Source organism: Mixophyes fleayi, chromosome 1, assembly GCF_038048845.1.
Source record: "Mixophyes fleayi isolate aMixFle1 chromosome 1, aMixFle1.hap1, whole genome shotgun sequence".
NCBI classification, from domain to species: Eukaryota; Metazoa; Chordata; class Amphibia; order Anura; family Limnodynastidae; genus Mixophyes; species Mixophyes fleayi.
In genome coordinates, this window is record NC_134402.1 from 127425731 (window position 1) to 127440383 (window position 14653).

The 14653-nt window shown below is 42.3% G+C and overlaps 1 long non-coding RNA gene across 1 annotated transcript; it reads left to right on the top strand.

Moving 5' to 3' along the window:
• Positions 1-9303: 9303 nt before the first annotated feature.
• LOC142141911 (uncharacterized) lies at positions 9304-14069 on the top strand. Its single transcript, XR_012688931.1, has 2 exons — positions 9304-9686; positions 13813-14069. It is a non-coding gene; the product is annotated as an uncharacterized LOC142141911 (long non-coding RNA).
• The last annotated feature ends 584 nt before the right edge of the window (positions 14070-14653 follow it).

Here is a 14653-nt window from a genome sequence, read left to right on the forward strand (position 1 = left end):
AAAAAAAACAGCACTAGCTAGGTACAAATAGAGTGGGCCAATAGGGAAACATTAATTGTAGAGTCCAATGATGGAGCTGTAGATGATGCTCAATGTCTTTCAGAACTGATGATAAATCTGATTCTACTTGTTAAACCCCATTGGGTTTAAGATAGTCTAGTACAATGCAGGTCATATGTCAGTTCAAACGATGCTTCTCCAAAGGTGGGGGAAGCTCACTCCAACAGCTGTGTATGTGTGCTCACTCCAACAGCTGTGTATGTGTCCTGCCTCAGGGAACCGCTGAAAATCTGGTTTAAACTAACCCATTAAAAGAACATTTTTGAGTATTAATCTTATACTGATTATTTGAAGCGAGTTCATGGAAATCTTTTGTGAAAATCAAAAACTTATGCTTAAAAATAACAACAAGCAGTCCAGCATCAGCTACCTGCCTTCTCTCAGCTATATCCAAGCACCTGCAATCTACACCCCCAACACCTTCATCATCAATATCCCCACAAGTGATCGGAGATAGTCCTGCATCCAAGTTGATAAGGCGAGATGACCCCTCCCCTATCCAGGACTCCTCAGAAGAATCCTTAAACGTTAGGCCTACTGCTGCTACTCCTGCTGCTGGGGATGAATCTTCAACCCAGAAGCAGACCAAAAAGACTCCTGGTAGTTTACAACAATTGACTGTTTAAACAATCCTTTGCAAGAGGAAGAAAGTATGGCAACTGTCAACCAGTCGCCAAGTGGATCACAGGAGCCACCATTAATGCAGCAGGAATAAGACCGTTAATTGAGGTTCTGTGTCCCTGTTACCAAATTCCATCTCAACACCATTTTACTAGACAAGCAATTCCTCACCTGTACCAGGAGGTTACAAAAAAGAAAATGATTGGGCTACAAAATGCCATTCTACCCACTGAACTCTTAACCACAGATATGGGGACAAGTGGAACTGGGAAAACTAAAGATTATATGACTGACAGCCCACTGGGTTGGAAAATTGCCTTCTGTAGCAGCATCTAACAAACAACGCCAGATCTTTCAGAGGCAGACTACTCTGTATATCATCTGCTTCACTAAGAGGCATACCGCTGACAACCTGTTTGAAAAACTAAGGGATGTCATTGCAACATGGCTTATCCTACTTGGACTCTCCTGAGGATATGTGTTTTCTAATAACGCCACCAATATTGTTAGAGCATTACAGCAGAGGGAAATACATCACATTTCCTGTTTTGCTCAATCAACTTAGTGGTACAGAGCTTTTTAAAAAATGACACTGACGTGCAGGAGATGCTGTCTGTGCCCCGAAATATTTAGGGTCATTTTCTGCATTCTGCAACAGCATGTAGGAGAATGCAGCAGCTGCAAGAGAATAGAATTTAGGGGGAATATACTGATGAAACAACTCAAAGTAGTCACCTACGAAGAGAGTGCAGACACTGTCAGCTTGAGTCAAGTGATTCCCCTAAATAGACTTTTTGAAAAGCAGCTAGAGAAATTGGCTCGATGACCAGTGCGATGCAAGGCACCAGGGAGATCTCAGGCCCCCCTTAGCAAATCAAAACAAAAAATTGCCCTATATGCCGCCAAAATTCTCTATTACCTTCCCACAAGCTTCCCTCCCAGCCCTGTTGAAGGAGATTGAGAAATATGGCTCCCTGTCTAGATATAAGATAAACACTCAGAAAACAAAAGTCTTGGAGATTTTTCTCTCTTCTTCTGACAGAGTCTCAGTCTTAGTAAGAGTCTTAAGAGTCTCAGTTTGCTTTCTGGTGTCTCCCTGCTGTCCACCATAAAAGCTGATCTCTTTACCTGGCATCCCCAACACATTTCCTGGGTAGGCCGTATAAATGTGGTTAAAATTAACATTCTCCCTCGTCTTGTATACCTCTTCCAAGTCTTATCCGTACGCATTCCGCCTCAGACTTTCAAATTCCTTCAGCATATTACTTCCATTTTCATTTGGTCTAAAAAAAATCGCCCTAGAGTCCGCCTCAAAATTCTTCATTGATCATCACAGGGTGGTGATTTATGGGTGCTGAACTTTAAACTATATCAGGCAGCGCAGCTCGCCTAGTGTGTCCAATGGAATGTTGCTTCCCCATCTAAAGTATAGGTCTTCCTCGAAGCTGAATCTCTTCAGTTACCCACCATGGTTTCCTTACTTTGGTTTCACCATCCTGTCATCCGGCTCAGGCCAAGATAGACCCCATTATAGCTCTCTCTCTCTCTCTCGATTTGGGACTGAACAAATAAGGTGCACAAATTCCTGACTATTCTCTGCATATTCCTATTTTTGGAAACCCCGTTGTTCCTACCAGGTCTTGCACCTTCCTTTTATCCTCTGTGGCTGGCTAGGGCATTAGATTTCTTAGTGACATTTCTCATACTCCGATCTACCCCCAATTTTTTGACCTCCATTCTCTCTTCTCAATAAACCCCATTTTCTTCCAATATCTGCAAATTCGTAATTTTCATTCAGTCCAGACCTCTCACTAGTCCTAAATGCTGTGTTCACTAGAATTTGGTATATTCGTCGTATGGAATATGTGATGGCTGTCATGCTTCAAAGTAAATCACAGCTATGGAGTCTGGGATGTGATGAAGCATAATGTGTTTAATGCTCAGAAAATACAAATAGTACGAACCAAATATAGCTGAAACTGCACAGGAATTTCTGATAAGGCTGAATTCTGGTTGCAAGGAATACTGCAGACACAGGTAGCAAGGTAAGTGGAGAGAGAGAGCACAGGGTCCGAGGGCACAGGAGCAGCAGAAGAAACCCAGGAAGGAAGGGCAACAAAACAACAATGACCAGCACAGGAGAGGGAGAGAGGCAGGTATAAGTAGGGAACACCCAGGTGCACGAGATAATTACTGACACAGGTTAACCCCTTAGTAATAACAAAGGAAAGTGCACAATAGCAGCACCTCTGGTACTGACCATAATAAAACAACTCCAGAAGGCAGGAGCTGCCAATGCAAGCAGCATGCAATGCAGTGGACTGCAGGCAGATCCAGTCAGTACCCCCCCCCCCTTTAGGGCAGATTCCAAACGCCCGTTTTACCAAAAGTGATTAAAACAGTTTGAGTCATAGTCCACTGTAAGGGATCTGACATGCAAGTCCTCTTCCAAAGGCAGTAAGGCGAAGGAGATCATGCCAGAGCGAAGTTGAGGGACCTCAGACCCTGCTCTCTTCTTTCACCTTTTCTTCTTGCGAGAATTACTCAGAAGAGCAGCCTGTACCAATTGGGTGGAGCACAGTGGTATCTCTTGACCTGATGGTGGTATTTCCAAATGTACAGAGGTCCTGCAAGATGGCATAGTGGGCGATGTTGCAACTTGCCCATTACTGCCTCTGTAAAGGATTGCAAGTCCGATAGGATGGAATGATCCGTCTCAATAAATGGGTTTCCCTATTCAAAAGCTTCCCCTCTAAAATGGGATATTAGAAACAGTACCTGTCTCTTATGGTCATTAACAAGGCTAGGTACGGAGGGAGTATGTGAAGCACAAAACCTCAGAAGAGCACTAAGTTGGGGAAGGTTCCTCTCAAAAAAGGGGACAGCTTGGACTTGGCACCCTCTGCACGAAATGGCTCGGACTTGGCACCCTCTGCACGAGACGGCTCGGACTTGGCACCCTCTGCACGAGACGGCTTGGACTTGGCACCCTCTGCACGAGACGGCTTGACCCGGACTGGGCGGACTGCTTGGCAGGAGGCCCGGACTGCGTTGACGACATGGCAGGAGGCCCATACTGGGCAGCACAGTGAGAAGCCTCAGAGCGGGCAGCGCATTGTAAAGCCTCAGAGTGGGCTGCATAGTGAGAAGCCTCAGAGCGGACAACACAGTGAGAAGCCTCAGAGCGGACAGCACAGTGAGAAGCCTCAGAGCGGACAGCACAGTGAGAAGCCTCAGAGCGGACAGCACAGTGAGAAGCCTCAGAGCGGACAGCACAGTGAGAAGCCTCAGAGCGGACAGCACAGTGAGAAGCCTCAGAGCGGACAGCACAGTGAGAAGCCTCAGAGCGGGCAGCGCATTGTGAAGCCTCAGAGTGGGCTGCATAGTGAGAAGCCTCAGAGCGGACAACACAGTGAGAAGCCTCAGAGCGGACAGCACAGTGAGAAGCCTCAGAGCGGACAGCACAGTGAGAAGCCTCAGAGCGGACAGCACAGTGAGAAGCCTCAGAGCGGACAGCACAGTGAGAAGCCTCAGAGCGGACAGCACAGTGAGAAGCCTCAGAGCGGACAGCACAGTGAGAAGCCTCAGAGCGGACAGCACAGTGAGAAGCCTCAGAGCGGACAGCACAGTGAGAAGCCTCAGAGCGGACAGCACAGTGAGAAGCCTCAGAGCGGACAGCACAGTGAGAAGCCTCAGAGCGGACAGCACAGTGAGAAGCCTCAGAGCGGACAGCACAGTGAGAAGCCTCAGAGCGGACAGCACAGTGAGAAGCCTCAGAGCGAACAGCACTAAGTGTCAACTCAGACTGAACCGCATTAAATGGCAACTCGAGCTGAACCGTATTGACTAGCAACCTCTCTGGAGCAGATTTGAGGGGCAGCGCCCTCTCTGAAGCAGACAATGTCTGGAGAATGGAGACAGAGGATTAAAACTGGGAACTGGAGACTGAAGCCGGCGACTCGCGACCGGAGACATAGGCCGGCGACTCGGGACCGGAGACAGAGGTCGGCGACTCGGGACCGGGTGACACCATGGAACTGGAGGCAGAGACTGGCACCTCGGAACAGAAAGCAGAGGATGACACCTCGTAGCTGGAAGCAGAGGATGGTACCTCAAAGCTGGAGGCAGAGGATGGCACCTCGAGATAGGCGCTGGAACTGGCGCCACAGGACGGGCAGCCGGAACTGGCACCACAGGATGGGCGGCTGGAACTGGAGCCACAGCCCAAGCAGCTGGAATTGGCGCTACAGGACAGGCGGCTGAAACTGGCGGGCTAGGCCCCATCCCAGGGAGCAGAACAGGCTGTAATGTGGGAACGGAAAGTGAACCGCAAACAAATCCAGAATGAGGAGGGGAATAAACAGGAGATGGTTATGTAGGCTGTCGCGGTCTGCGGGGAGGACAGTCAACTTTGGTCAGATGGGGGCGTGGACCACCTGTGAATCTGGTGCTTGTTACACCATTGTTCTTGGTAAACAGTAAATTTGTAGTTGCACTATTAAGAGATGATGTTTGCACTGAATCAGCAGTATCAGAACTGGGATAGACAAAATCTGACAGTCTCCGGAGTAGGTCCATAAGTAAGGCAGAAAATTGAGCCAACTGAGAGTCCCAGGAAAAAATCTGAAGCAAGATCTTTCACACGGCTCCAAAGCTGTCTTTTTTGGCTGCTCATAATGTCACGCTTCAAAATAAATCACAGTTCTGCAGTCCTGGATGTGATGAAGCATAATGTGTTTATTGCTTAGAAAATACAAACAAATAGTAGAAACCAAATATAGTTGAAACTGCACAGGGATTTCTAATAAGGCTGAATTCTGGTTGCAAGGAATACTGCAGACACAGGTAGCAAGGTAAGTGGAGAGAGATCCAGAGAAGTGGTGTTAGCAGCAAAATGTGAGGATCCGCGGGCAAAAAAGCAGCAGGAGAACAAACGTATAGGAAGGACAACAAAACAACAATGACCAGCACAGAAAAGGGAGAGAGGCAGGTATAAAGTAGGGAACACCCAGGTGCTAGAGATAATTAATGGCACAGGTTAACCCCTTAGTAATAACAAAGAAAAAGGCACAATAGCAGCACCTCTGGTGAACAGAGTACTGCCAGATAAACATAATAAAACAAGTCCAAGGACCAGAAGGCAGGAGGTGCCAATGGAAGCAACATGCAATGCAGAAGGCTGAAGCAGATCCTGACAATGGCTATTATCAGTAGGGGTGTGCACCGGCCACTTTTCGTGTTTTGGGTTTGGGGTTCTGATTAGCTTGAGGTTTTGGGTTCTGATTGGTTTTGCCAAAACACCCCACTAAAGGTTTTGGGTTCTGATTTTTTTTCAAAAAAGCATAAAAAGTGCTAAAATCCATATTTTTGTTTTTTTTTCCACTCCTACACTATTATTAACCTCAATAACATTAATTTCCACTAATTTCCAGTCTATTCTGAACACCTCACACCTCACAATATTGTTTTTAGGCCAAACAGTGAACGTAGTTAAATATTGCAGTACTAATTTTTCTGGTAAAAACATACTGTCACATCCTATTGCTAAGATGGGCTCATGCATTTATAGGCAGAGTGCAAACAATGTGGAGAAAGGGCTTTTATTCTTTTCTCCCTATTCATCAAATTGTTACCCGTACAAGACCTGTTCTGTTATTGCCAGGATGGCAATAACAGATTAAAATAATTGAACATTCCCTTATGTGAATAAAGATGCTCTCTCCCCTTTTCCATGTGTTAAAATTCTGGTTTTGAACAGACCTGTATTATATGTAATAACTATATATTACATGTAGCCCTGATCTACTCCAAAACTGGAGGACTGCAGCTCTATATATGCTAGTACATAGAGTCTATTATAGCTCCAACTTATACAACACAGCGTGATGCTAAGAGATAGGTTGAATAAACATATACACATCTATAATGTGCATATCTATCCACGAGATTTTCTTGTGCGGCTAAAGACTTACTCTATGTTTGTATCTCAGATGCTAGGTGATGAAAATCACTTTTGCTTTGATGGTTTGAATGCTGGTAACTCTTTAATGTTTTCATCGCTTATCCAAATGGTTCTCTATATACTGTAACTGTAGCGTGCTTTAGCTCTTTGCCCATATTTCATCTCATTGGCAGCTTTCATGTGACCTGTACATTAGACTTGTATTGAATAGCATTAGTACATCATAAAAGCCACTTGCCCACATTTCTCCCATTCCACTAGATAATCCAAAAAAACATTAGATGCCAAATTTAACCCCTAAAAATGCTACATTGGCCAGCCACACCGGAGACTAGAGATTGTCACCTCTAACAACGCCTGGTAATTGTTTACTGTGTCGCTACAAATAAAAGGGAAATGGGAATACATACATTAAGCTCTCTATGCTTCGGCGAACATCTGACGTCTCCAGGCAAGTACTGATAACCACCAAGTTGCTTTAATCACATTTTTAATGAGTGCTAGGAAGAACAAACCCAAAAATCATTTGTTGGGTTACACAAAAAAAAGTAAAAAGTTTTTACTAAAAAACCCAACCTCCCTCTTCCCTGATCTTAGCCCGACTGAAGATGGCGACGGCAAGCGGGGAATTTATACAATCCGAGTCTCGCGAGATCCGACGACGGGATTTGAGTCTCAGCCTCGCTTTCAGTGTTTCTCCCCGCCGGAAGTACCCGAACAGTGTTCAGATCGCTCTCGGATCCGCACTGTTCAGGTGGGCTCGGATTGCGATAATCCGAGCCTGCTCATCTCTGATTATCAGCAACTCTGCAAAGCAATTCTGTAAAACCTGGGAACCTTGGGCAATATATAATAACATGTGCCTTCCGTTTCACAATTAGTTCTACCTCCTGACTTGCTCATCTTTTTCTCTTGCACATAGTCACAATTACTTTTTTCTCCTCTTCCCTGGGCCTCCTCCTTCTTTTCCTTTTCATTTTTTTTTACTTTCTGTCTCTCCTCCCCTCTTTCTCTCTACATCCTAGTCTCTTCTTATTCTTTCCCATTTTCTTTTCCTTCTCTCTCTGTATCCCATTTCAAAAACTCTTGGTTCATTTTTTATGTACAAAGAAAAAAAAATATTACAGCACCTGCAACTGGTCAAAATATAAGCATGCCATACACAATGCTGAAAAGGTATTTTAGATAGAATTTATTTCTATAAACAGTATCAGTAACAGTAACTGTTTATATATAAATAAAATCTATCTACCCTTTCAGCATTGTGTTTGGCATGGTTATATTTTGACCATTTGCAGCGCTGTAATGTTTTTTTTCTTTGTTTATAGTTTGCCTTTATTTAGTGGGGCCTTACACACCCCATATTAAAGCTGCACTACTGATCAAATTAAAAAATTGATATCTTATCACTATATTTTTATATATTCATTTTGTCATTCAATTAGAACTACGGTGCGCTAATTACATCTTATTCTTTGCTGGGTATTTTATCTTAATATTTTATGTGCCAACTTTTACACAGTCGCTGTCTTACTGCCAATGTTACTCTTATTTCCGTGTCCATTTTTATATAGGCTATACTTACTCGTTCATACTGTTTTACCTAAGCTCTGATAGGCTTCTGTATGTATTTTTCACTTACCATGTAAAATAAAACATTTTGTAAAACATGGCTTGTAATATTTACATACACACAAAAAACAATTAAAGCAAAGTATCATGTAATAAAGTACTTACCTTGCTATAATAGAGTTGAAATTAAGGAAAGAAATCGAAATATCCGTTTATAAAATACTAAAACTACAACAAAAATTCTCAAAGCAGAACAGCAAATACCAACACGGATGAACGCTAGAGACGAATGAGCGTTCACCCACAATGCTCCACTCTGCGGTTAGAGCTGACTTGATTGGTCCATACCAACTGTTAACGAGCATGTATGCACAAGAAGCATCTATATAAACAGAGTGGAGCCAGGATGTCGCCAGCGGTACGTGACAACATGGCAGATGAGCAAGGGAAAGATAAAAGTGAGGTAGGAGTGGAGGGGAAGGAGAAGAATAGATGACATTGGAAGAGGTGAAAAGAGCTAAGCTAATGAGTCCAAGGGAGATGGAGATGATGGTGAGAGTGTTGGACCAACATGACTATAACGGTCACAAGAAAAATAGATCTTGTCCAATTTGGCTACCTGTGTGGCCAGTTTGTACATATAATCTGTCTGCAATCGAGTCACAATTGGCCCATGTGTGGCCAGCTTTACATTGGGCTTTCAGAGGCAGAAATTATTATTAGCATTGTTGTCCTAGATTTTCTAACAAGCTGCATCTAAGCATGTCATTCTCAATAATGTCTAGGTGGACCTTGGAGCACAAGCAGTCCACCCTGTTATGTTTACTGAAACTAGATTATAATACGCTTTTCAAATCTCACACACCTTTTCAACAAATACTGCATTATCTTATATAAAATACTGTATTATCTTATATTTAACTGAAGGCAACAATTCAATCCAACAATCAATAATAAGAAAGGTAATTAACAACTGGTCAATACTGAGAAATAGGGCCTTTTGCAGAAGCACATCTTTAAAACCCACGGACTGTGGAAATTAGGGACAGTTTGTAGCTATCTTAAATGCATTTTCAGTTACTACTGCGTCCAGCTGGCTGGTTTCCACAGAGACAGTGAAGTCTTCTCCTGGCCTGAGGCAGTGCTGTGCCCACTCCGTCCACTGGTGGGTGCTGACACGCCCTGACTCTGCTCACCGTAGAGACGGAATGCAGTTTCCTTTCACGTGACCGCTCCCTCCCAAAATCTCTACTCTTTCACCGCAGCCTACAGATCTGTACAGCTCGGAGACATGGAGACCCGGCAGCGAGCGCAGGAGAACGGGACCGGCCCATCCCCGGATCGGGCCGACCGGAGGAGGGCGGCACAGGGCTGTTTGCTGTCTATAGCTCAACATTCCTACTGGTTCGACATATGGGTCTTCCTGCTCTTTGATCTGGTTCTTTTCATCTTCATCTACCTGCTGCCCTGAGTGAGTGTACTGACACACCCTGCACCCTACTAGTGACACCCTGCACCCTACTAGTGACACTGCACACTGCTGGTGGGACCCTGCTGCCCTGTGTGAGTGTACTGACACATCCTGCAGCCTACTAGTGACACTGCACACTGCTGGTGGGACCCTGCTGCCCTGTGTGAGTGTACTGACACACCCTGCACCCTACTAGTGACACTGCACACTGCTGGTGGGACCCTGCTGCCCTGTGTGAGTGTACTGACACACCCTGCACCCTACTAGTGACACCCTGCACCCTACTAGTGACACTGCACACTGCTGGTGGGACCCTGCTGCCCTGTGTGAGTGTACTGACACATCCTGCAGCCTACTAGTGACACTGCACACTGCTGGTGGGACCCTGCTGCCCTGTGTGAGTGTACTGACACATCCTGCACCCTACTAGTGACACCGTGCACTGCACACTGCTAGTGGGACCCTGCTGCCCTGTGTGAGTGTACTGCCACACCCTGCTAGTGACACCGTACACTGCTGCTGGGACCCTGCTGCCCTGAGTGTACTGCCACACCGTGCACCCTACTAGTGACATCCGACACCCTGCACTGCGCCCTACTAGTGGGACCCTACCCTGCACACTGCTAGTGGGACCCTGCTGTCTGATCAGGGGGTTTATGTTCTTAGTATGTACAGCTTGATATCACACACCCTGCACCCTACTAGTGACACCCTGCACCCTACTAGTGACACCGTACACTTCTGGTGGGACCCTGCTGCCCTGAGTGAGTGTACTGCCACACCGTGCACCCTACTAGTGACACCCTGCACTGCACCCTACTAGTGGGACCCTACCCTGCACACTGCTAGTGACACCCTGCACTGCTAGTGGGACCCTGCTGTCTGATCAGGGGGTTTATGTTCTTAGTATGTACAGCTTGATATCACACACCCTGCTGTTTAAACGGGGGCATCTTTTCCTTCAGAATATGGATTATGCTGCTCTCTGGCAGCAGGGTGTTTCTTACTACTACATCTTGGATTTATTCTAGATACTCAACTGCAATATATATACGTAATGAAAACCTCTTTTTTTAAGATTAGTTGGATATGACATATTGCTGTAATAAATACAATTTTTAAAGCAATGTGTTAAGGTGGATTGGTGATCATCCCTTTCTGTGGTCATCCTTTTACTACATCCCCAGGAAAAGCTACAAAATCAAAAATAGGGATAAACTGCAAGGTGAAATGTCTGGAGTGAGAGAGAGGATGGGGGATTCTGTTTTGTTTGTATAATATAAAATCTGTTACTTTTAATATATATTACTTATACAGATCTTCAGTCAAAAGTTAGGTTTAATCCATAGCCAGTAAAGCAGCTTCAGCCACACCTCTTTTTATTGCACTGAGTAAAGAAAGTCACAAGGTAGTTGCAACATCAGCACACACTGTTTGACATTTATGTAGAGTAAACCTCACTTTTATTAAAGACCTGAGATATATATATATATATATAAATAATGCTTCTACTAAATAGATATTTATTGTGATATATATTATAACAATAAATTTCTTAATGTCACCACCAATTGGGATTTTTGTTATTGCCCATGTCTACAACACTTTATGGCTTGTATAAATTACTTTAATGATCAAATACTGGAGTTGAGCATTTAATGTTTTCAACTAAAATTAATGCAGTTTATAATATCTCCCTGTTATATAATATGTGTATTACTGATTCCTGTGGCACACACTGAATTCCTCTACCGGAAAAACTCATTTTGTGTGATGCTAATCCTTTGGGATATATGCCTGGATATGAGTTTGTGGCCATTTGGGTTTCCAGTAGTGAACACAACAGAGGTGAAAAGGCACTTGGCAGTAGGGCTCCTTATGGAGAATGGCCCCACATACATTCATAAGAAATGAATGATGAAAGGAAGCAAGTATCACGTTCTACCTCTATGATGTACCATGTTTTGGTAATGAACACTTGTGTGCACAGGGTAGCATTTCTTCAGGATCAATGATCACTTTTGCAAGTATTAATTCACATGCTTTTGTTCATTAACCACAATAAATTAACACAAGTTGGAGCCCAAAAAAGCTTGTGAGGCCTTTCTTGGGGTATATTAGAATACGGAAAGGTGAAAAAATAACTTTGCTGATCGAGTATATTCTAGAAACAGAAAATGATCCATTTAACAAATGATTTTCTGTCCTGTTTGTATTGAAAACTAAGAAGAAAATACACATTTTGTTTTCTTTTAAAAAGTGTGAGATGCCGTATAAAAGTCTACAGCATCATTCCTGGTTATAGGCACCTAATGGAAAACTAATTTCATACACTAGCCTTCTCTACTGATTCATATAACAATAAAAAAAATTCATGCAGATATTGGCTACTCTGGACAGACATGATAGTGTTTCTTTTGGTAGCTGTAACAGGTTACTAAGATTACAGTCCTAAAATACTAGCACAAATGATAACTACTTAGTTTCAGAAAATAATGTTGGTGCAAATTAATAATTATCTAGATATACACAAGGGGATTATGTTTCAGGTTGAATAGTTCTGCCTAGAATCTTTGGGCAGGAGAACTAGCACAGCTTTTTTTTTTTTCTTGCACTCAGATACAAAATTAATTTCTCACTTTGCAGTCTTTATATATAGCCTAATTGATATATTTATATGCTTCTCTATAAACAGGACAAAACCATACATTGTCTCTTTCTAAGTGGACTTATGTCATTCTTAATCTGATATATGTTTAGTATCACGGTTAGGGAATGTGGAAGCATATCTTTCCTTTCTGAATCTTATCAATCAACAAAGGTGCACACACAAAGTTACATGCATATGTGTGTGCTGTAACGGTTTATAAATACATTAAAGTATGTCTTACAGATATTGGGGCATATATATTAAGTAACAGGGTTTGCCCTGTTAAGTATCTCTCATCGTAACGATGACAGATGATTTTTTGGCCTCAATTATTAAAAAAAACAAAACAATCAACCTGGGACGGTACATCCAATATTTTACTACCTTAAAAATCTTGTTCTGTGGCTCTTCTCTCCAGTGGACCTAAGGTCACGCATGCAGATGGACATACTTGCGATAGTGCCCAGGGAGAGCAGATAAGCTGTGGTGAGGTATCTGAAGATCCCTCTACCTTAATGCTCTCCCCATATGCTTCAATGGCTAACGATATCGTCAGATAGCGTCAGCTGTTCCAACAAGTTCAGAGATTTTCGTGGCTTGTTAAATCACTCAAAGCCGCAGTCCCCATAGAAACATATGGATGCATACGAAGTCAGTGGGTATCGGAGATATCTGCTGCGATTCTTTAGTTATAAATAAATTTATCAGGTATTGTTGTTTTCGGGGTATTTTAGGCTAAAAAGTACTTTGTTAAATAGGCCCCATAAGCTTAATATTACTTCTGTGTTACATATGAATTTAATCCAAGTTCAATCACGAATTACTTTTTTATTTTAAAAAAAAACCCTTACCCCTGTTAGTAGTACACTATAAGTGCATTATACAAGACAAACAATTCTATGATTTATCCTGTAGTTAATTTTACACAAACACTGCAATCTCAGAAAGTTACCCCAAAAACGAATTGCCTATTGTTTTGGAGAATACTGTTGAAATGCCAAGTCTGTGTACAAAAGGTATGCATTTAGTTGAACACTAGGGATAATGGTCACAAATCTCATGTGGGATAAATCAGGTAGCCTAACCTGGATAGTGGTAATTCATGATATCATGAAGTTTTGATTTCTACAAAGATAATTTTTTATCCCAGATCAATTCGCATGATGTATATAGGTGCAGACACTATTGGGCCAATTCAATTGGCCATGAGCTTCCACAGTAACATTGTGGCTGTGTTTCTGTTCACATTACTGTCATTTATGGTAATGAAAACTTTGCTAATTTCTGCTCATACTCCCTATGAGATAATTACTGACATCACGCGGTAGCATATCGACAAGGAAACTTGCATCTAATTGAATTGGCCCCTAGGACTAAGCAAGTGACTGTATATAAAGGTGAAGTGGTAATTGTGAATTATGTAGAATGATTTAATTCATACTTTCTAAATATATTTGCATTTTCATGTGTCTACAGGATACTGAAGAACATTCCAAAGAAAACCATAGACTTACTTTCATGCTGTCTGGGGAAGACTTGCATAGATGCTCCTGAATGCAGCCTACGTTTCTTGCTATGCTTCAGTATCGAAAAGTGTGGACTTTGAAAAGACAACTTCTCCAACCAAGCATTCTATGTGTTTCCCCTTTCTGGAGTATTTATTTTCTTTTCCAATGAATTATTGCACAAATATTTTGTAATATAATTGCACTAAACCTTTTGATGAAAACAAATGGATAATTGTTTTTTTTAATCATTTAACAATCTATTTTGAAATGCAAAAATGTATATTTTCAGTGAATGTAAACTTTTCACAATATTTATGTTTGATACAGCAATGAACTATTGTAAAGTGCGGGGTTAAACATCTGTAGTACATCTGCTAAACCTTTTTTGTTGCCCTATTGCATAGGAAAATGCTAAATTTTCCTAAAGCTACAGTATAATTTTAGGAGTATTTGGTTTGTTTAAACTATTTAAAAATGACTGATGTTAAACAGTATAATGAGGTCAAATGAAATTTTAGTTTAATTTAAACACTCTTAAAAAGAAAGAGTTGTAGAATATCTCAAATCAAGTAATTTACAGAATTCCAGACAGCATGGATTTACTGGGGGAGATCATGTCAAACAAATCGTATTTACTTTTTTGACTGGATGACTAACATCATAGCTCAAGAAGGGGGGGCAAATATGTAGCTTATCTGGATTTCAGTAAGGCTTTTGACACTGTCCCTAATTGTAGACTGTTAAATAAACTAGAAATCCTGGGACTGGATTTTAAGATGTTTGAATGAATAAGGTCTTGGATCCAGGAT